This window comes from Scyliorhinus torazame, chromosome 28, assembly GCF_047496885.1.
Source record: "Scyliorhinus torazame isolate Kashiwa2021f chromosome 28, sScyTor2.1, whole genome shotgun sequence".
Classification (NCBI taxonomy): Eukaryota; Metazoa; Chordata; class Chondrichthyes; order Carcharhiniformes; family Scyliorhinidae; genus Scyliorhinus; species Scyliorhinus torazame.
This window is the reverse complement of record NC_092734.1, coordinates 31,148,953-31,172,299: the sequence shown is the minus strand read 5'-3', so window position 1 is coordinate 31,172,299 and position 23,347 is coordinate 31,148,953. Positions and strand designations below refer to the sequence as shown.

The following is a 23,347-nucleotide window of genomic DNA, read 5'->3' as shown; positions in this document are numbered from 1 at the left end:
GGAGCTCCAGTTGGGTGCACTTTCTGCAGATGAAGCCATCCGGGACGCTGGAAGCCTCCCGGACCTGCCACATCTCACAGTCAGAGCACAGCACCCCTCTAACTGACATTGCCTCAATTAATTAAAATTAAAATTAAAATTTGTCCTTTTTTTATAATATTTTTTTTAAAAATTTCAAAGTTACTGTCAACTATCTGTTTCCTAGCACTAGATTTCTAATAGAAATGCGATAGCTAACTATAGTACTCTCCGATCTCTGGCTTAGATATCCCTCTAAATTATAATTAAGTTATTATGTTTAATTAGTTACCAAATACTCCAATTTTTTAAAAAATTTAGTGTAGAATCCCAACCAGCCACTCTGGCCACAGCTTTTCTGTGATGTCACTTCAGTTTCCCCCCGACACACACAATTTGAAAAAAGGTATAAAAGTAAAAATGAGTAAAAATCCCATTTCTTGGGATCCACTACCAACCTGATTTTCCCAGTCCACCTGCATATTGAAGTCTCCCATGATTATTGCAATATTGCCTTTTTTACATGCATTTTCCATCACCTGATTTATTTTCTGCCCCACAACCTGACAACTGCTAGGGGGCCTATACATAACTCCCATCAGGGTCTTTTTACCTTTGTGATTCCTCAACTCTACCCACAGAGATTCTATGCCTTCTGATCCTATATCGCTCCTTGCTATCGATTTAACTTAATTCCTTACTAACAATGCAACCCCGCCCCCTTTGCCCATCTGCCTGTCCTTTCGATAGGACACATATCAATCCTGAGATTACTACCTTTGAGGTCCTACATTTTAGTTTAACTCCTAACTCCCTGAATTCAGCTTGTAGGACCTCATCCCGTTTTTTACCTATATCGTTGGTGCCTATGTGCACCACGACAGCTGGCTGTTCACCCCCCCCCCCCCAAATGTCCTGCAGCCGCTCAGAGACATCCTTGACCCTTGCACCAGGGAGGCAACATACCATCCTGGAGTCTCGATTGCGTCCGCAGAACCGCCTGTCTATTCCCCTTACGATTGAGTCCCCAATCACTATAGCCCTGCCATTCTTCTTCCTGCCCTCCTGTGCAGCAGAGCCAGCCACGGTGCCATGAACCTGGCTGCTGCTGCCTTCCCCTGGTGAGCCATCTCCCTCAACAGTATCCAAAGCGGTATATCTGTTTTGCAGGGAGATGACCGCAGGGGACATCTGCACTGCCTTCCTCCTCTTGCTCTGTCTTTTGGTCACCCATTTTCTATCTCCCTCAGTAACTTTCACCTGCAGTGTGACCAACTCGCTAAACGTGCTATCCACGACATCCTCAGCATCGCGGATGCTCCAAAGTGAGTCCATCCGCAGCTCCAGAGCCGTCAAGCGGTCTAACAGAAGCTGCAACTGGACACACTTCTTGCACGTGAATGAGTCAGGGACAGCGGACGTGGCCCTGAGCTCCCACATCGCACTCGAGGAGCATGACACGGGTCTGGGATCTCCTGCCATGTCTTAAACCTTAGGTTAACTTATAAAACTACAATTCCAAAAATCAAAAGAAAAAAAATAAATAAATAAATAGACAAAATGAAAAGAAAAACTACTTACCAGTCACTTCCCAAGGATAAAAAGCACCCCCTCCCAATCCAGCTTCGAATTCCCAAATTCACTCTTCGCTGTGCTTCACTCTTCTCTGTGCCTCACTCTGGCTGTGTCTTCTCTGGCTCACTGGGAGAACTCACTGGAAGTGAGTTAAAGTTGCACTTTTTAAATTGGCCTGAGTTGACTCCCCTCCCCCCCACCTGCTTTCAGATCAAAGTAGCTTAAGGTGAATGACACTTAACTGCCAACCAGTTATGTGAGTGGGTGGGGCAGCCCCTTGTTAACCTTCACTGCACAATTCTAGATTAATTTAAATTCCTGAAATTTAAAAAGGAACAGTCTTACCGATTCAATTCCCACCTAGCTTCAAATTCCCAAACTCACTCTTCACTGTGCCTCACTCTGGCTGTGTCTTCTCTGGCTCACTGGGAGAACTCAGTTTGATAATGTTCTGTTTCATAATGCTCCTGTGATGGACCTTGGGATATTTTAGTATGTTAAAGGCACTATATAAGTACAAGTTGTTGTTGTGATTCAAATAATGAGAAACAATTATTTCTTCACCTGATTATGTGCTGTTAATCTGGGATTATTTTTTATTGAGCCAATAAACTGTGACCAGGCAATGACTATCTCTAACAAGGGAGAGCCCAACTATCTCCCCTTGTCATCCAATGGCATTACCATCACTGAATCCCCCACTACCAACAGCCTGGAGGTTACTATTGACTAGAAACTGAACTGGGATCAGCCATATAAATACGGTGTCTACAAGAGTAAGTCAGAGGCTGGGAATTTGGTGGGGGGTAACTCATCTCTTGACTCTCCAATGCCTGTCCATTATCTACAAGGCACAAGTCAGGAGTGTGATGCAATACTCTCCATTTATCTGGATCAATGCAGCTCCAACAACACTCAAAACGTTCACCACCACCCAGCACAAAACACCCCATCCACAAACATTCACCCCCTCCAACATTGACAGACAGTGGCAGTAGTGTGTACCATTTACTTAAAAATTTTTTTTAGAGTACCCAATTCATTTATTCCAATTAAGGGGCAATTTATTGTGGCCAATCCACCTACTGTGCACATCTTTGGGTTGTGGGGGCGAAACCCACGCAAACACGGGGAGAATGTGCAAACTCCACATGGACAGTGACCCAGAGCTGGGATCGAACCTGGGACCTCGGCACCGTGCGGCAGCAATGCTAACCACTTGCACCACCGTGCCGCCAGGTGTGTACCATTTACAAGATGCACTGCAGGAACTCACTAAGGCTCCTCAGACAGCATCTTCCAAACCCGGCACCTCTACCACCTAGAAGGACAAGGGCAGAAGATGTGTGGCAACTCCGCCCCTTGCAAGTTCCCTTCCAAGTAACACAGTAGCCTGACTTAGAACTATATCACTGTCCCATCACTGTCTTTGGGTCAAAATGAAGTTACTGTGAAAAGCCCCTAGTCGCCACATTCTAGCACCTGTTCGGGGAGGCTGTGACGGGAATTGAACCGCGCTCTGCTTTCAAAGCCAGCGATTTAGCCCTGTGCTAAACAGCCCCTTAAGAAGTCTTTACAACATCAGGTTAAAGTCCAGCAGGTTTGTTTGGAATCACTAACTTTTGGAGCTTAGCTTCTTCATCATGTTTCAGGGCGACCAAATGTGCTGGATTTTCTGGGACCATCCTATAACTCATCCTTTCATCCCATTTCAGGCCTTTTAGAATGCACTTTTTCAGGCTTTCTGCTGCAGACATCACCCCTGGCCTCAAGATCTTCTCAGCACCCCCCCCCCCCTCCTTTTCCACCCAATGGGCCTCCTCACCTTTACCAAGATGGCGGGCCCAGATTTAGCGCACCGACCCGCCTCACGTTTACCAAGATGACAGGTCCGGCGAGATGGCCCGCACCGCCTCACCTTTACCAAGATGTCGGGTCCGGCGGTAGCGCGCCGACCTGATCCACCTTTACCACGATGGCGGCCGCCGCCCCGCCCGCTGGTCATGGAGGTGCAGGGGGGGCGGGGCGCAGAGTTGGCGCCGGCGCAGTTGCCACGTCTCCGGCCTGAGTGCGGGCGAGGAAGAGATCGTGGTGGGGCGGCGTCCGCCCGGGCGGGAGGCGGATTGCAGGAGGGATCAGCGTCCTCTGACGGTAAGCAAGCGGCCGCCGGGGTGAAGGGGCCTGGAGAGCTGGCCTGCCAGCCGGTGCATCGATCGATCAATCGATGGGTGATCAGGCAGGGCCTGGAGCTGCAAGGCCCGGGCTGGTGCTTCAGGCACCGGTGGTGGGGGCTAGAGTGAGTCACCCTCCCCTCTGTAACAGCCAGGGAAGCGGCCGGCACCCCTCAACCCCACCCCAGCCTGCACCCCCCCCCTCTCCTCAGTCTGCACCCCCCCTCCCCTCAGTCTGCACCCCCCCCTCCCCTCAGTCTGCACCCCCCCCCTCCCCTCAGTCTGCACCCCTCCCCTCAGTCTGCACCCCCCTCCCCTCAGTCTGCACCCCCCCTCCCCTCAGTCTGCACCCCCCCTCCCCTCAGTCTGCACCCCCCCTCCCCTCAGTCTGCACCCCCCTCCCCTCAGTCTGCACCCCCCCTCCCCTCAGTCTGCACCCCCCTCCCCTCAGTCTGCACCCCCCCTCCCCTCAGTCTGCACCCCCCCTCCCCTCAGTCTGCACCCCCCCTCCCCTCAGTCTGCACCCCCCCTCCCCTCAGTCTGCACCCCCCCTCCCCTCAGTCTGCACCCCCCCCTCCCCTCAGTCTGCACCCCCCCCTCCCCTCAGTCTGCACCCCCCTCCCCTCAGTCTGCACCCCCCTCCCCTCAGTCTGCACCCCCCTCCCCTCAGTCTGCACCCCCCTCCCCTCAGTCTGCACCCCCCCCTCCCCTCAGTCTGCACCCCCCCCTCCCCTCAGTCTGCACCCCCCCTCCCCTCAGTCTGCACCCCCCCTCCCCTCAGTCTGCACCTCCCCTCCCCTCAGTCTGCACCCCCCCTCCCCTCAGTCTGCACCCCCCCTCCCCTCAGTCTGCACCCCCCCTCCCCTCAGTCTGCACCCCCCCTCCCCTCAGTCTGCACCCCCCCTCCCCTCAGTCTGCACCCCCCTCCCCTCAGTCTGCACCCCCCCTCCCCTCAGTCTGCACCCCCCCTCCCCTCAGTCTGCACCCCCCCTCCCCTCAGTCTGCACCCCCCCTCCCCTCAGTCTGCACCCCCCCTCCCCTCAGTCTGCACCCCCCTCCCCTCAGTCTGCACCCTCCTCCCCTCAGTCTGCACCCTCCCCTCCCTCAGCCTGCACCCCCCCTCCCTCAGTCTGCACCCCCTCCTCCCTCAGTCTGCACCCCCTCCTCCCTCAGTCTGCACCCCCTCCTCCCTCAGTCTGCACCCCCTCCTCCCTCAGTCTGCACCCCCTCCTCCCTCAGTCTGCACCCCCTCCTCCCTCCGTCTGCACCCCCTCCTCCCTCCGTCTGCACCCCCTCCTCCCTCCGTCTGCAACCCCTCCTCCCTCCGTCTGCAACCCCTCCTCCCTCCGTCTGCAACCCCTCCTCCCTCCGTCTGCAACCCCTCCTCCCTCCGTCTGCAACCCCTCCTCCCTCCGTCTGCAACCCCTCCTCCCTCCGTCTGCAACCCCTCCTCCCTCCGTCTGCACCCCCTCCTCCCTCCGTCTGCACCCCCTCCTCCCTCCGCCTGCACCCCCTCCTCCCTCCGTCTGCACCCCCTCCTCCCTCCGTCTGCACCCCCTCCTCCCTCCGTCTGCACCCCCTCCTCCCTCCGTCTGCACCCCCTCCTCCCTCCGTCTGCACCCCCTCCTCCCTCCGTCTGCACCCCCTCCTCCCTCCGTCTGCACCCCCTCCTCCCTCCGTCTGCACCCCCTCCTCCCTCCGTCTGCACCCCCTCCTCCCTCCGTCTGCACCCCCTCCTCCCTCCGTCTGCACCCCCTCCTCCCTCCGTCTGCACCCCCTCCTCCCTCCGTCTGCACCCCCTCCTCCCTCCGTCTGCACCCCCTCCTCCCACCGTCTGCACCCCCTCCTCCCACCGTCTGCACCCCTTCCTCCCTCCGTCTGCACCCCCTCCTCCCTCCGTCTGCTCCCCCTCCTCCCTCCGTCTGCACCCCCTCCTCCCTCCGTCTGCACCCCCTCCTCCCTCCGTCTGCACCCCCTCCTCCCTCCGTCTGCACCCCCTCCTCCCTCCGTCTGCACCCCCTCCTCCCTCCGTCTGCACCCCCTCCTCCCTCCGTCTGCACCCCCTCCTCCCTCCGTCTGCACCCCCTCCTCCCTCCGTCTGCACCCCCTCCTCCCTCCGTCTGCACCCCCTCCTCCCTCCGTCTGCACCCCCTCCTCCCTCCGTCTGCACCCCCTCCTCCCTCCGTCTGCACCCCCTCCCTCAGTCTGCACCCCACCTTCCCTTCTCTCCCCTCTCCTCCCCTGGGCTCCCTTTGCCCTAGTAAGCCCCCCCTCCTGCTGCTGACAGCCACCTCCAGACCCTTTACCAGTCAGTGTGGCCCAGCTTCCATTCACCGCCGTCCTGCATTCTGCACCTCTAATCCCAATCACTTGTTGCTTCTCTGCTCCTCCACACAGCAAGAGGTCCTGCTTGACCCCCCCTCTTGCCCTGGCTGATCCACCTGGTACAGTGCCTCAGCTTTAAAATTCCCTCACCCTCACCAATTCGCAGCTTTTACTGCTCCGCCCCAACCTCTCCTTCTCTGCCCCTTCACCCACCCCACCTTGATCGTGTTGCCTTCTGCACCCCGCCGCACCTGCCAATTGTGCCTTGCGCTGCCCAGAGGCACCAAACTCTGGAATATACTCACTCTGCTTCCCTCTTTCCGTCCCCCACCCCCTTCCTTTCAGGTTGTTAGTCTTTGACTCAATGGGTGACACTCCTTGTCTCTGAGTCAGAAGGCTCAAGTCCCACCCCAGAGACACGAGCTTGTCATCTGGCATGGCAATACTTGGTGGAGTGCTGCCCACTTGGAGGTTCCCTTTCTCAGATGAGAGGTGACATTGAGCCACCCCCTGCCCTTTTGTTTGGATGCAACATGTGACATAACGCTATTTGACAAAGAGCCCAAATTCCTGCTGGTTTTTAGGCTAACACTTATCCTGCAATCCGCTCCAAAAACAAGCGATTTGGTCAGTTATATCGCTGCTCGTGGAACTTTTAGAATTGTGTAATGCTGTGCTTGTCACTGGTGATGGTGCCTCGGGTTCATGTGCCCTTAACCTCCTTCATCGACGTGCTTCTCTGTGCCGTCTACCGTCCCCGTCCCCCCCCCGGAGTCCATACGCTGCCCGTCGAGGTTGTGGTCCCGTTTCCTGTCACTGCCCCTCTCCTCAGGCACTTGCCTCTGATCTCGGTGCTGTCTGTTCCCCTGAAGGCTGTGTGTTAAGTTCCTATGCTCCCACCATCCCCACGGGGTGCCTGTGCCTTCCATCCTTTGCGAGAGACTTTTCTTGTGTCCGTGTGGTCTCAATCCCCAGATTTTAACCCCCTCCTGCGGACTGTGCCCAGGTTGCGATCGATCTCCTTCCTCCTGCAGTTATATACCTAAGTGCCGCTCCCATTGTTGTGTCCCAGATGTGGGTTTCTGCTTTGCAAGGTGCCTTTTTGAGATTGCTAACCACTGGATCAGGGAGATGCTTTGGGTTGCTGACTTATTGGAATGTTGTCTCGAACCATTAGGGGTTTTGCTTGATACTTTGAGCAGTTGGATGAGGTTAATGCCCTTGGGTGACTGCTGGCAGTTAAAAAATAAGGTTATTTTTAATTCTTTGATGAGATGTGGGCGCTGCTGGCTAGACCAGCATTTATTGTCCACTCCTAATTGGCCTTGAGAAGGTATAAAGTATACAAGAATACTAATATTGCTCAGTTGGAATTGTTTGCTAATTTGCTTGTTTTTAGTAAATGATTTCTGTTTGCTTTTGAATTGCTTAATTCAAACTTGAAACTCTGATCTAGTTCAAGATAAAATGAATGGAAGTTGACTGCACCGTCCACATCGATCATTTCCCATTATTCCTTTGCACAGAACCCCTAAGTTGCCGAAGAAGCACCGACCCGCTGAAAGATCACTCTACTCAGGCCCACTCCCCCACCCTATCCTCGTAACCCCACCTAACCTACACCTCTTTTGACCCTAAGGGCAATTTAGCACGGCCAATCCACCTAACCTGCATCTCTTTGGATTGTGGGAGGAAACCGGAGCACCCGGAGGAAACCCACGCAAACACTGGGAGAACGTACAAACTCCACAAAGTCACCCAAGGCCAGAATCGAACCCGAGTCCCTGGAGCTGTGAGGCAGCAGTGCTAACCACTGTGCCACAATTCTAGTATCATTGCAATTGCTTTGATGCTATTTTTTGATCCATGCAGAATAAAAATCTGGCTGACATTCCAGTGCAGTGCTGAGGGTTTGTTGCACTGTTGGGAGGTACAATCTTTCAGGTGAGAGGTTAAGCTGTGTCCTCAGTTAGGTTTGAAATGCAGGGTCCCAAATGGGGTTGCGGAGACAGCAAATGGGATTGCAAGCTCCCCCTCTCCTGAGAGTGCATCCCACACCGAGATACAGGTGATGTCCCGGGTTCGATTCCAGCCTTGGGTGACTGTGTGGCGTTTGCACATTCTCCCCAAGTCCGCGTGGTTTTCCTCCGGGTGCTCCGGTTTCCTGCCACAGTCCAAAGATGTGCAGGTCAGGTCGATTGGTCATGCTAAATTGCCCCCTTCGTGCCCAAAGGTTAGGTTGGGTTACGGGAATAGGGCGGGGCAGTGGGCATAGGTAGGGTGCTCTTTTGGAGGATCGATGCAGACTTGATGGGCTGAATGGCCTGCACTGTAGGCATTCTATGATTGTTTGAACATCACTGAAAAACACATCATCTGGTCATTCTCCCATTGCGATGGGACTTTCCGCGTGCAAATATGTTGGTGCATCTCCTACATTCCAGCAGTGATTGTCTTTGAAAGACACTTCACTTGCGGTAAAGCGGTTTGGGACATACTGCTGTTGTGAAAGGTGCTATCTAAATGCAAATCCTTTTTTTTGGTTGAGTGAAAACTTTTTCCACATCGCTGTTGCATAAACATCTCTGGCAACCCTTTGCGTCCTTGTTTTCTGTAGGTGATTTCTTAGTTGTTTCCTCTTTATGCTGAGTGTGACTCTATTGGTGAGGCCAAAGTTCAAGAATTTATTTATTTATACTTCTTTTCAATATACAATATGCACTGTATTTGATCCTGTGTGGGGATTCTTTTTTTATTGCTGTTGGTAAAGTTCCAGGATTAACTTTGTTTCCAGACATGTTCCAGTGGCCCGGAGCACTGCTCTGCACTCGTTTGCATCTTTGCAAAGTTATCAGAAAATGTCTTTAGTCGATTATTGTGAAATACATGTCCCGTACATTAAATCGTTTGGTGTTAAAGGGAGGGGGAGGTGTGGGAGTGCTTGACAGGGTAGATGCTGAAAGTTCAAAGATGTGCGGGTTAGGTAGATTGGCCACGGTAAATTGCACTTGTGTTTGGGCAGCACGATAGTACAAGTGGATAGCACTGTGGCTTCACAGCGCCAGGGTCCCAGGTTCGATTCCCTGCTGGGTCACTGTCTGTGCGGAGTCTGCACGTTCTCCTCGTGTGTGCGTGGGTTTCCTCCGGGTGCTCCGGTTTCCCCCCACAGTCCAAAGACGCGCAGGTTAGGTGGATTGGCCATGATAAATTGCCCTTAGTGGCCAAAAAGGTTAGGAGGGGTTATTGGGTTCCCAGGATAGGGTGGAAGTGAGGGCTTAAGTGGGTCGATGCAGACTCGAAGGGCCGAATGGCCTCCTTCGGCACTATACATTCTATGTTAGGTTGGTTTGCTGGGTTATGCGGATAGGGTGGAGATGTGGGCTTAAGTGGGGTGCTCTTTCTAAGAGCCGGTGCAGACTCGATGGGCCGAATGGCCTCCTTCTGCACTGTAAATTCTATGTCTATGGAGGTTTGCCCTTGTGGCAGGGTTTAGGACCAGAGGGCATAATCTCAGAGCAAGGAGGTCGCCCATTTAAGACCGAGATGAGGAGGAATTTCTTCCAGAGGGGAGTGAACCCATGGAATTCTTTACCGCAGAGAGCTGTAGAGGCTGGGTCGTTAAGTATGTTCAAGGCCGAGATAGACAGATTTTTAATCAGTGAGGGAATCGAGGGTTAGAGGAATAAAGCGGGAAAGTGGAATTGAGGATTATCGTATCAGATTAGCTCTGATTTCGTTGAATGGCAGAGCACTCGATGGGCCGAATGGCCTACATCTGCTCCTACGTCATACAGTCTTGTGGGATGACTGTTCAAATTGAGGGAGGTTTGGAGGTTCTTCGTCAGGTCGGTTTGGTTTTGTACTCGTACCCAGTCTTATGTGAAGTATTTTTAAAAAAAAACATGTATTGGTTCTTGCCGCACTCTGCTGTTGGTATCTTGTAAAAGTTCATCTTGAAACCAGCAAACGTTGGCATCTCTGCTTAATTTTTCTCCTGTGACAAATGGCAAAATTAGCCAAGTCTTTATAAACCTGAAAAACGCCTCCACCTGACTTTGCAAATTTGGATTAAGTCACTAAGCACCACTTATGCTGGCTGAACCTCTTTGGATTTAGTCACAGGAAGAGAGCATCTGAAGGTCAGCTGGGGTTTACTAATTCTGCTGTTGTATTAGATTGGTTGCTACCATGTGGAAAGGCAGAATTTCCAGGAAGATGTACAGCAGCAAGAAGTGACTTTCTCTCTTGTGCACTCTTTGTTATATTATGCACCTTTGTTCGTATTATATTTAAATAAGATAATCTTCCATCAACTACCCTGCCAGAAATGCAAAACCTTTTTGTCATGCTAGTTTCCAAGCCTAGTTTCTTCCCCACCCTGATTAGAACTGGTTTTGTTCATCTCTGTAAGATTGGCTGTCTTCTGCTGCTCCTCCTTCAGGTACCAAGCTCCAAGAGGCTGTTGGAGACCATAGATTTATTATAATCTTTATTATTGTCACAAGTAGGCTTACATTAAGACTACAATGAAGTTACTGTGAAAAGCCCCTAGTCGCCACATTCCGGCACCTGTTCGGATACACTGAGGGAGAATTCAGCATGTCCAAATTACCGAATAGCGGGTCTTTTGGGACTTGTGGAAGGAAACCGGAGCACCCGGAGGAAACCCACGCAGACACAGGGAGAACGTGCAGACTCCGCACAGACAGTGACCCCAGTTGGGAATCGAACCTGGGACCCTGAAGCTGTGAAGCAACGGTGCTAACCACTGTGCTGACTTCCATTGATTGGTCCATGATTATGCTTGGCAAAGTCCTGCAGTGGTTTGCTGATGCCTTCTGCAGTATGGCTGACCAGAAAACTCTCCCACTCTTTAACTGCCTGCCATCAGGCATATTGGAAGGATTTACAGGATGAGAACCAACCTGCTTGCCCCACATTATGTATGCTTCTTCCATGGCCATCCAGTCCTGAAGTGAGACTTGAACCAGGAGCTTCTGGCCGAGAGGTATGGACAGTACAGCTGTGCCCCAAGAACATCTGCTGCTGACAAAACCCCAGCTTGGCTCCTCCAATGCCCCTCTAGCTGTCCGCCCTGTGTCAACCTTTTACAAGGATTGTATTGGATTTGTTTTATTGTCACATGTACCGAGGTACAGTGAAATGTATTGTTCTGCATACAGTCCAGACAGATCATTCCATACAGGACATACATAAATACGCAATGTAACTACATAGACATCGGGTGAAGCATACGGAGTGTAGTACTACTCAGTAGTGAAGATGTGTGAAGAAATCAGATCAGTCCATTAGAAAGTCATTCAGGAGTTTGGTAACAGCGAGGAAGAAGCTGTTTTTGAACCTGTTCATGTTAGTGCGTGTTCTCAGACTTTTGTATCTCCTGTCCGATGGAAGAAGTTGGAAGAGTGAATAACCTGGGCTGGAGGGGTCTTTGATTATGCTGCCCGCTTTCCCAAGGCAGCGGGAGTTGTAGCCAAAGTCGATGGATGGGAGGCAGGTTTGCGTGATGGACTGGGCTGTATTTACGACTCTGTAGTTTCTTACGGTCTTGGGCCGAGCTGTTGCCATACCAGGCTGTGAACAGCCTTCACAACCCGCTTGCACGCTTGAGTGCTGCACTGAATTGCCCAGTAATGTGCCCATTCCACATGCTTCAGTGTGCCCATCTCCAGATTCTCAGCTTTCAAATATCTCTCTGAATTTTCTCTATTGTATTTTAGTAAATTCTTCATCCCTGCATTCAACACTGACAAGCTTGGCCAATATAAATTACTGACTTGTGTGATGAATATAGGAAATTGTAATTTTGCAGTAATATTATTAAAACCTGGGTTAAAATGCTTAAAGACCATATGTCTGCCAGAGCTGTGATTAAAAGTGAGGCAATCAGTGATGTTTGCGGGGGGGTAAGTGTTTTGCTAATAGATATTAAAAGCCATTTTACCTGTTTGCAGGTGGAGAGCTAATGTAATGTTGGAATCGGTTGAGCCTGGCTAAACCAATTAAGATACATCTTGTAACAAGAGGCAAAAGAATGCTGTGTGCCTTGAGAGCAGCTGACGTAGCTAATGGGATGGGCCAGGTCTATCTGGGCAAAGGAGTTAATCCCAGGATGTGAAGCTGAGCAGAAGATTTTCAACGTGCTCCTAAGAAAAGGTTTCTCTCTCTGGGACTCTGCACCAAGTTAAGGAAATAAAACCTCGTTGTCAACTTTACATATAAGTGGTATTTGAAATATATGGGTTGCTTAATTGGAATGCAGAGGCAGGTTTCAGGAAGCAAGTTAAGATGTTTAAAAAATAGCCTGTTAAATAGGAAGCTATTTCTTTGTTGCTGATGTGGTTAATTCTGTGTTCTAATTAAGGTTTGTTTTAATATAAAAGTTCTCCACTGGTTAGTGTCATCACCCCTGTCATGCAGTAATATTTCCCCTGAAGACTTCCGGTGACAGCGGGCGGGAGGCGGCCGCAAAATGGAGGGCTCCCGGTCGGCAACGGCATTTTGGGGGCTTTAAGCCCGGTCCCAGGGTCCGCGGAGGCGGCAAAAGAAGGGAGAAGGCACGGAGGAGGCACAGTGGAGACACAGGAGGAAAAAAGGAACAAAGAAAAATGTCGAGGGTGAGCAAGAAAACGGACGGAAAAAAAAACAGCTGGAGGTCCATCGGGGAGTGGAAAGGTCACCGTGGGGTCACCAGGAAAAATGGAGGCTGGAGCACCAGGGAAGGCCGCACTGCTTACGGCTGAAGAAATAACTAAGGTGATGGCTGCGGAATTTGAAAAGCAGTTGGCGCAGATTGTGAAATGCATGGAGACGGTGAGGAAGGAGATGAGGGAGGTTTTGAGTGTGCTGGTGGAGGAGGCGGTTTCCCCGGTGAGGACGGAGGTGCGAGAGCAAGGGGAGGCGCTGAAGGAAGTGGAGAGTCAAGAGTATTGAAAGTCAAAGAGATCTAGGAGTACAGGTCCACAGGTCATTGAAAGGGGCAACACAGGTGGAGAAGGTAGTCAAGAAGGCATACGGCATGCTTGCCTTCGTTGGCCGGGGCATTGAGTATAAGAATTGGCAAGTCATGTTGCAGCTGTATAGAACCTTAGTTAGGCCATACTTGGAGTATAGTGTTCAATTCTGGTCGCCACACTACCAGAAGGATGTGGAGGCTTTAGAGAGGGTGCAGAAGAGATTTACCAGAATGTTGCCTGGTATGGAGGGCATTAGCTATGAGGAGCGGTTGAATAAACTCGGTTTGTTCTCACTGGAACGAAGGAGGTTGAGGGGAGACCTGATAGAGGTATACAAAATTGAGGGGCATAGACAGAGTGGATAGTCAGAGGCTTTTCCCCAGGGTAGAGGGGTCAATTACTAGGGGGCATAGGTTTAAGGTGAGAGGGGCAAGGTTTAGAGTAGAGGTACGAGGCAAGTTTTTTACACAGAGCGTAGTGGGTGCCTGGAACCCGCTACCGGAGGAGGTGGTGGAAGCAGGGACGATAGTGACATTTAAGGGGCATCTTGACAAATACATGAATAGGATGGGAATAGAGGGATACGGACCCAGGAAGTGCAGAAGATTGTAGCTTAGTCGGGCAGCATGGTCGGCCCAGGCTTGGAGGGCCGAAGGGCCTGTTCCTGTGCTGTACATTTCTTTGTTCTTTGTTCTTTGAGGAGACGTTATTGCAGCACGGTGATCAACTTGGATCGCCTCGATGGGGAAAGAGATGCGGAAGGTGATGGATACTAACAAGGATCTGCGTGGAAAAATGGAAGACCTGGAAAACAGATCCAGGCGACAGAATTTGAGGATTGTGGGGCTGCCCGAAGGAGTTGAAGGACCGAAACCGACTGAGTATTTTGCCGCGATGCTGGCAAAATTATTGGGGGAGGGGGAGGATTCCTCCCGATATGAACTGGATCGGGCTCATCGGTCGTGGAGGCCTGTACCAAAGGCGAGTGAGCCGCCAAGGGCAGTGACTCTGTGCTTCCGTAGGTACAGGGTGAAGGAGAAGGTCCTGAGCTGGGCCAAGCAGAAGCGGGTGGTGCAGTGGGCTGGAGCTGGTATACGTGTATACCAGGACTTTACGGTGGAGCTGGCAAGGAGGCGGGCTGCCTTCAACCGGGTGAAGAGGGCACTGTACATTGGCAAGGTGCAGTGCGGCATTGTATATCCAGCGAAGCTGAGGGTGACTTACAAGCTCAGGGACTTTTATTTTGGAACGGCGGAAGCAGCGGAGGAGTTTGCGAAAGCAGAAGGACTGTGGCAGAACTGACAAATTGAGGAATGGCCATGTGTCGATGTAACCTCATGACTGTATTTTCTTCTTTTTTGTATCACTGCGCGCGGGTGTAGAGATTAAAGAAGCCAATGTGGTATATATTTGGACAAGGGAAGGGACGGGACTTTCACTCTAAAGGAGGGCTCTTTGGGGTGTAGGTGGATATGCGGGGTTTGTGTGCTAAAAGGGAATCTTTTGGCTTCCCTAGGGCCGGGCAAGTGGGAAAGGGACCCGGGCGGGGGCCTCCACGCTGGCCGGTTTAAGCCGGCCAGTGAACGGGAGTGAGGTGTGGGGAGGGGCTGCGGCCATCGGAGCCTGGCAGAACAGGGTCCGAGTGGTCTAGCCGGGGTGGAAAGTTGGGGGGGGAAGGAACCGAGGTTGGGAGGAGGAGTTTTACAAGAGGCAATGGACAGGAGGAGCTGGAGACCTGTTTTTTTTTTGGGGTGGGGGGGGGAGCTGTGTAAGATTAAGGGTGACTACGAGTAATCCCTGATTCCTTTTTGCCATTTGTTTATGTAAACATGTGGGTTGAGGTTTGGGAGTTGGTGGGTAGATGGGATCGTTGTTATTATGGGGACTGACATATCTTGCTGATTATTGTTTATTGTTGATGGATGTAAATGTGGGAGAAAACGTGAAAAAGGAGGAGAATAAAATATTTTTTAAAAAAGTAATATTTCCCCTCGGTTTTTACCAAATGCAAATAGTTGGGTTCTGATCTGGAATCTTAACTAAAACTGGGGGTTCCAATCCGGAACCATAACACTACACTGTTTTAGCTACATTCATTAATTTTAGTTAGAAAACGTCTTGCACAATAGAGGTGAATATAATTCACGTGCATTTACTTATCAAACCTATTAACTTATCAAATCATTCATTATGAACCTTGTAAAATCGGTCTCTTCCAGCAGATTATGGGAGTCTGGTATAAATTAATCAGCGACAGTACATCTTAGGCAGGGTCGAGGCTTCTGTCCTGCAAGCAGTACTTGGACTTAATCAGAGTAATCCCAGAGTGCCTCGCTCAAACGATGTACCTCACCTGCCGCTGCTCTCCACGTGCCATGATATGTTTTGTTGAATCTGTTCTTCGTTGATTTGCCTTGCATTCTCCTGGCCAGGGAGACGCTATTCCTCTTGTTCGAATTTAGCACAATAACAACTCCCCACCCCATGCAGTTTTACTGGGTGTGTCCAAGATGCCAAAGTCAGGTGTTTTCTCCTATGTTACAGACCATTCCAGCAGATGGCCTATAACCAAGTAAGTACATGGATCCGTGTTGGAGCCTCAATGTTTTACAATTTGGGTAAATTACTTGGATAGCTTAGAATCCCTACAGCGCAGAGGAGGCCGTTCGACCCATTGAGTCTGCACCGACCCTACTAAGGCCCACACCCCGCCCTATCCCCCTAACCCCACCTAACCTGCAAATCTTTGGACTGTGGGAGGAATCCGGAGCATCCGGAGGAAACCCACGCAGACACGGGAAGAAAGGGCAAACTCCACACAGACAGTCACCCGAGGCCAGAATCGAATCCAGGTCGCTGGCGCTGTGAGGCAGCAGTGCCAATGCTGCCCTATGAAGGTATGGTTGCCAAATTTGCTGACGATACAAAGATAGACAGGAAAGTAAGTTGTGAAGAGAACATAAGGGGGCCCCCAAGCAGACACGGGTATGTTAAGCGAGTGGGCAAATATCCGGGAAATGGAGTACAATGTGGACAAATTGTCGATTTTGACAGGAAGAATAAAAAAGCTCATTATCGAAATGGTGAGAGATTGCAGAGCTCTGAGACTCCGAGGCATCTGGGTGTCTTTGGGCACGGGTCACAAAAGGCTAGTATGCAGATATGGCAACTAATTGGGAAAACTAATAGATTATTGCGAGAGGAATTGAATGGGATGGTTGTACAAGTCACTAGTGAGACCACATCTGGTGTCCAGTGTACAGTATTGGTCATCTTATTTAAGGAAGGATGTAAATTAATTAGAAGCAGTTCAGAGAAAGTTTACCAGCCTAACACAAGGAATGGACGGGTTGTCTTATGAGGAAAGGTTGGACAGGTTAGGCTTATATCCACAGGAGTTTAGAAGAGTAAAATGTAATTTTATGGAAACATACAAGATCCTGACGGTCCTGAAAGGGTGGTTATGGAGAGGATGTTTCCACTTGTTGGAGAATCTAGAACCAGCTTAAAAATAAGGATTGCCCATTTAGGATTGAGATGGGAAGAATTGTTTTTCTCTTGAGGATCGTGACTCTTCGGAACTCTCTTCTTCGAAAGACGGTGGAACCAGGGCCGTTGAATGTTTTCAAGGAAGTGGTAGATAAATTCTTGATGAGCAAGGGGGGTGAAAGGTTACTGGGCATAGACGGGAGATTACACTTAGATTAGCCATGATGCTATTGAATGGTCTACTCGTTTGAAAGCATGTAAAGTGGTTAAAATACCTAGCAGACATTTTTGCTCTCTGCATCTTACTGTTTTTGCAACAAGCATTAAAAAAAGGTTAAAGTTCATATTGTCATTTGTGGAAATGAATACTCGGACCACATGGAACATAGAACATTACAGCGCAGTACAGGCCCTTCGGCCCTCAATGTTGCGCCGACCTGTGAAACTACTCTAAAGCCCATCTACACTATTCCCTTATCGTCCATATGTCTACCCAATGACCATTTGAATGTCCTTGGTGTTGGCGAGTCCACTGCTGTTGCAGGCAGGGCATTCCACGCCCTTACTACTCTCTGAGTAAAGAACCTACCTCTGACATCTGTCTTATATCTATCTCCCCTCAATTTAAAGCTATGTCCCCTCGTGCTAGACATCACCATCCGAGGAAGAAGGCTCTCACTGTCCACCCTATCCAATCCTCTGATCATCTTGTCTGCCTCAGTTAAGTCACCTCTTAACCTTCTTCTCTCTAACGAAAACAGCCTCAAGTCCCTCCGCCTTTCCTCACAAGATCTTCCCTCCATACCAGGCAACATTCTGGTAAATCTCCTCTGCACCCTTTCCAATGCTTCCACATCCTTCCTATAATGTGGCGACCAGAATTGCACGCAATACTCCAAATGGGGCCGCACCAGAGTTTTGTACAGCTGCAACATGACCTCATGGCTCCGAAACTCAATCCCTCTACCAATAAAAGCTAACACACCATACGCCTTAACAACCCTCTCAACCTGGGTGGCAACTTTCAGGGATCTGTGTACATGGACACTGAGATCTCTCTGCTCATCCACACTGCCAAGAATCTTACCATTAGCCCAGTACTCTGTCTTCCTGTTATTCCTTCCAAAATGAATCACCTCACACTTTCTGCATTAAACTCCATTTGCACCTCTCAGCCCAGCGCTGCAGCTTATCTATGTCCCTCTGTAACTTGTAACATCCGTCCGCACTGTCCACAACTCCATCGACTTTAGTGTCATCTGCAAATTTACTCACCCATCCTTCTACGCTCTCCTCCAGGTGTTTTACAAAAATGACACACAGCAGTTGTCAAACAATGGTGTCTATTACTCCTCTGCACTATTGTTGACTTCCTGTTTAGGCTGCAATGCTTCTGCCTTCTACTTTGTTCACCTTTGCCAGACTCTTCCCCTGCTTTAGAAACCTCCTCATAACCCTTCCCCCGGAACATGAATTTAGTTCCACATACTCGCTGCTCCATCTCCCTCCCCGTTTCCCACACACCGTGTTTCCTCATTTTAATGGGCTCGGAAACTGTTTTTCTGTAGGTGCGGAGCATTAAATAAATACAAGGTACTGTTGTAATTAATGATTATTGCGGACAAAAATCACAGAGGTTTTAAAGTATTGATGATAAAAGAGATGATGTTGAATTAACCAATCACAGCCAACTTGTTAACCAATCAGCACCCTTTTTCTCATGCAGTATAAATTGTTGTTCCCTTTGAAATTTGGTATTCTTGCATCTGTCCTGATGTGTGCAAGTCAAAAAACTTTTGTCGGCACGCCTCTTTTTATTCAGCAATACTGTGTTTAAAGTTATTTGAACCATGTGATTACTGCAACTTTCTTCTACGGTTTTGCTCTCCTGGAGTTTCAGGGCATCTCCTGTTTTGATACGTTCTTTGGAGTTTTCGCTAAAGGTTTAGCCAGCTGCTTTTCTCCCAAGCAATTGCTTCGTTATCTAATTTACCAGTTCAAGGTTTGAGCCAGTGATGTGGAATTGTGACACCGACTGTGCACATTACAAACACGCGAGCCAGGATGGTCGAGGAGTGGCGATGGGCAGGAATTTCAGCATGCATCAGCTTTATAACCTGCTGGTGAATCCCGTTAATTGTCAGTCGGACGTTGCACTGGAGCATTATACCATTTAATGGAACAATATATTCTTATTCTGCTGACGGTAAACGCGTGTGTTTCTGTATGGCTGCAAAGTTTAATTGGTGAATAAACACTGGAACTTCAACGGTTGATTGCAATTCAAGCTCGGGCTGAGAACCTTGTTGTTAAGAACATGGAGCAGGAGTTGACTATATGGCGCCTCGACCCTGCTCCGCCATTCAATGCGCTCATGGCTAATCATTGGCCTGAGCACCACATCCACGCCTGCTCTCCATATCCTTGATTCCTTTAGAAGCCAAAAATCTGTAAATCCCGGCCTTAAATATATCCAGTCATGGTGCATCCAAACTCTTCTGGGGTAAAGAATCCAAACAATCGCAACCCTTTGAGCTGAAATGTTTCTCCTCCTCTTGGCCCTAAATGATCGAGCCCTTATCCTGACACAGTGCCCCAATGTGCTAGATTCCCCAACAAAAGAATCACTCAATGTTGACCCTGTCAAGGTCTTTCAGAGTCTTGTATGTTTCATTGAGATTACCTCTCATTCTTTTAAATTCCAGAGGGTGCAGAGTCTTAATTTTACCCCTCATCATAGGACACCCCTCTCATCCCAGTAACCACAATCTAGTGAACCTTCGTTGCACTGCCTCCAATACAAGCAAATCCTTCCTTAAATATGGAGACCTAAATTGAGTAGAGCCGTCCCAAATGTGGATTTGTGAGCAGCACGGTCGCACAGTGGTTAGCACAGTTGCTTCACAGCTCGAGGGTTCCAGGTTCGATTCCCGACTTGAGTCACTGTGCGGAGTCTGCATGTTCTCCCCGTGTCTACGTGGGTTTCCTCCGGGTGCTCCGGTTTCCTCCCACAGTCCAAAGATGTGCAGGTTAGATGGATTGGCTGTGCTAAATTGCCCTTAGTGTCCAAAAAAGGTTGGATGGGGTTACTGGGTTACGAGGATAGGGTGGAGGTGTGGGCTTAAGTAGGGTGCTCTTTGTAAGGGCCGATGCAGACTCGATGGGTCGTATGGTCTGCACTGTAAATTCTATGAAAACTCTGTACAATTTGTTCATTCGAAGATATTGCAACTCTGGTTTTTGTGTTTTGGGGGCATTTAATTGACTTTCCCCTCCATTCTTTGGTGTGTAAGACAAATTTTTCAGTGTCGCTTTTGGAAATGGGTTTACATGTAAAACTCGCTGCCACATGGAGTCGTTGGAGTGAATAGCGTTGTTGCATTTAAGGGGGAGCGAGTTACGTACTTGTGGAAGGGAATAGAGAATATGTTGCCCGAGTGGCGGAGGCCCGTGTGGAGCCAAACACCAGTTGGGTTGAAAGGCCTGTCACTACTGTCAATTCTACGTTACTCAATGCATTGTGTTGCATATAGTAAATAATTGGATGCCCTGTTCTGCAAGGCTGAGAATTTTATACCATGCAAGTGTTAATGTCTGTGCGTGGTGCTTGAATTAATTCAGTACCTCTTAATATCTGGGATGTGATGTAGGATGTCATTAAAGATGCTTCATTGGGTAGCCAACCTAAGAAGGCTACTCAATGTGATTGATGCCCCCGGAGGGCAGAGAGGTGGAGGTAGTGGTGGCAATGGATGCCGAAAAGGCTTTTGACCGGGTGGAGTGAGACTATTGGAGGTGCTGGGACGGTTTGGGTTTGGGGAAGGCTTTGTGGACTGGGTTAGACTGCTATATCAGGCCCCGGAGGCTAGTGTAAGGACGAAATACATCTGAGTATTTTCGACTATACCGTGGGACAAGACTGGTGCCCCCTCTCTCCAATGTTTTTTTGCATTGGCCATAGAACCGCTGGCAATTGCTCTGAGAGCGGCAAGGGTTGGAAGGGAATGGCCGGGGGGGGGGGGGGGGGGGGGGGGGGGGGCGGCGGTGTTAGAACACAAGGTCTCTCTCTACGCGGATGACCTGCTTTTGTACGTGTCGGATCCAGTGGCAGGGATGGACGGGATTATGGAAATCCATGGGGAATTTGGCTGGGTTTCTGGGTACAAGTTGAACATGGCAAAGAGCGAGATGTTTGTGGTGCAGGCGAGGGGTCAGGAGAATAGGCTGAGGGAGCTACCCTTTAGGCTGGTTGGGAAAGTTTTAGGTATTTATGGATACAAGTGGCGCGGGACTGGGACAGGTGCATAAGTTGAACTTGTCTAGGCTGGTGGAGCAAATGAGGAGCGAGTTCCGGAGATGGGATGCGCTCCCGCTGTCACTAGTGGGGAGAGTACAGACGGTGAAGATGACGATCCTCCCGAGATTCCTGTTTATTTTTCAGTGTCTCCCTATTTTCATTCCGTGGTCCTTTTTTAAAACGATCAATAAAATCATCCTGGGATTTGTTTGGGCGGGGAAGTCCCCGCGGGTTAAGAGGGGGATGCTGGAACGGAACCGTAGCGAGGGGGGACTGGTGTTGCCGAACCTCAGCAACTACTACTGGGCGGCTAACATAGCCATGATAAGGAAATGGATGGTGGGTACGGGGTCGGTTTGGGGGCAGGTGGAGGCTGCTTCGTGCAGGGGCACCAGCTTGGCAGCCCTGGTCACGGCTCCTCTGCTGCTCCCGCCAGCCAGGTACTCCTCCAGCCCTATAGTGGTGGCGGCTCTGCGGATTTGGGGCCATGGAGGAAGCACGCGGGGGAAGTGGGAGTGTCGGTCTGGTCCCCAATGTGCGACAACCACCGATTTCGCCCGGGGAAGTTGGACGGCGGGTTTCGAGCGTGGCGGAGGGCGGGGGTGGGAAGGATGGGCGACTTGTTCCTGGAAGGGAGCTTCGCGAGCATGAGGGCGCTGGAGGAGAAGTTTGGGCTGGCAAGGGGAAATTACTTTCAGTACTTGCAGGTGCGGGATTTCGTACGTAGACAAGTCCCGTCCTTTCCACGCCTTCCACCAAGGGGGATCCAGGACAGAGTAGTTTCCAGAGGAGAGGGGAGAGCCTCGGATATTTATAAGGAGCTTATGGGAGCGGAGGACACTGGACCAAGGAACAGAAACTCAAGTGGGAGGAGGAGCTTGGTGGGGAGCTGGAGGGAGGCATGTGGGCAGACGCTCTGAGGAGGATAAATGCAACCGCAATATGTGCCAGGCTCGGCCTGATTCAGTTCAAGGTAGTTCACCGGGCCCACATGACGGTGGCCCGGATGAGTGTGCTAGATGTGCGGGAGGACCAGCGGACCATGTCCACAAGTTCTGGGCGTGCCCAAAACTCAGGGGGTACTGGCAGGGATTTGCGGACGTCATGTCCCGGGTACTGAAAACAAGGGTGGCGATGAGTCCCGAGGTTGCGATTTTTGGGGTGTCGGAGGACCCGGGAGTCCAGGAGCGGATAGAGGCCAACGTTGTGGCCTTTGCTTCCCTGGTAGCCCGGCGACGGATACTGTTGGCTTGGAGGGACTCAAAGCCCCCAAAGACAGAAGTATGGCTGTCGGACATGGCAAGTTTTCTCAGCTTGGAAAAAATCAAGTTCGCCTTACGAGGATCTCTATCGGGGTTCGCCCGGAGGTGGCAACCATTCATCGTCTTCTTCGCGGGGAACTAATCGTCAGCTGGGGGAGGGGGGTAGAATAAGGGGGAAGAATAGGTGGGTCTGTTTGCGAGAGAGGAACTGTTATTTGCACTACTATGTTTTTGTAATTGATATTTGCACACTAATATATATTGTTACTGTTTACAAGGCCAAAAATACCTCAATAAAATTGTTAAAAAAAAAGATGCTTCATTGGAGGTGAAAGGAGAGGTGGCTGGTGAACTTCAGAAGGCGATCAATAGTGAAGTTGAATCGTTAATTGACAATGAAGGCTATGCTTGATCTGTTACTGCACAAAATATGGTTACTCTTAACTTCCCACTAAGGAGCTGTCGATGCTTGATTTAGTATTTCTCTGGTGGGCTGGCTGCAATCAGTCTGATTATGGACTGAACTGCTTGTGCTGACCTATTTCCCCACCGGGTTAGCAAGGTGACTGAGCAACGCAGGTACATTATGCCACAAGAAGTGTGAGTATGTATGCTGGCGTGGGACTGGTCCAGCTTTGAAATCGGCCTGTCGTCAGAATTGTGCCAGGAATCTGTCCGTCTCCGTGGATTTCTTTAAAATGATGTGCTTGCTCAAAGATACAAATGTGCCAAAAATCTCCCAGTGGTCCATTCCAGAACCTCGAGCAGCATCTCCCGAAACTATTGACGTTTTGAATGTGCACTGTGTTTTGACCCAATTGTGTTTTAGTATTCACTTTTTGGTATGCACCTGTTTCAGCTCGTGGAGTGAAAACAAGCATGTGTATTGTGTCCACAAAGCTTGTGTATGTGTTCAAGGCCTGGAGCACCACCAGCTCCTGGGAAAGTAGCTTTAAATATGCAGGAATTGAATGGAATTTGACTTTGCGTTTGTTTGGCTGAGAGGGCTCCACACTGCAGCTTGTACAAGGTGTTTGCATGAAAACACTCATGTAACTGTTAACTTGTTATTCGATGGCCACAGGGATAGAACATACAGTGCAGAAGGAGGCCATTCGGCCCATCGACTCTGCACCGACCCACTTCAGCCCTCACTTCCACCCGATCCCAATAACCCCTCCTAACCTTTTTTGGTCACTAAGGGCAATTTATCAAGGCCAATCCACCTAACCT

The 23,347-nt window shown here is 50.3% G+C and overlaps 1 protein-coding gene across 2 annotated transcripts in view; it reads left to right on the top strand.

Annotated features, from left to right (window-relative positions):
• Positions 1-3,637: 3,637 nt before the first annotated feature.
• sec31b (SEC31 homolog B, COPII coat complex component) overlaps positions 3,638-23,347 on the top strand; it is a 138,993-nt gene continuing 119,283 nt past the window's right edge. For both annotated transcript variants that reach the window (XM_072491799.1, XM_072491798.1), the window contains exon 1: positions 3,638-3,744. The gene's annotated coding sequence lies outside the window, so the exon portion shown is untranslated. The remainder of the gene's footprint in view (positions 3,745-23,347) is intronic.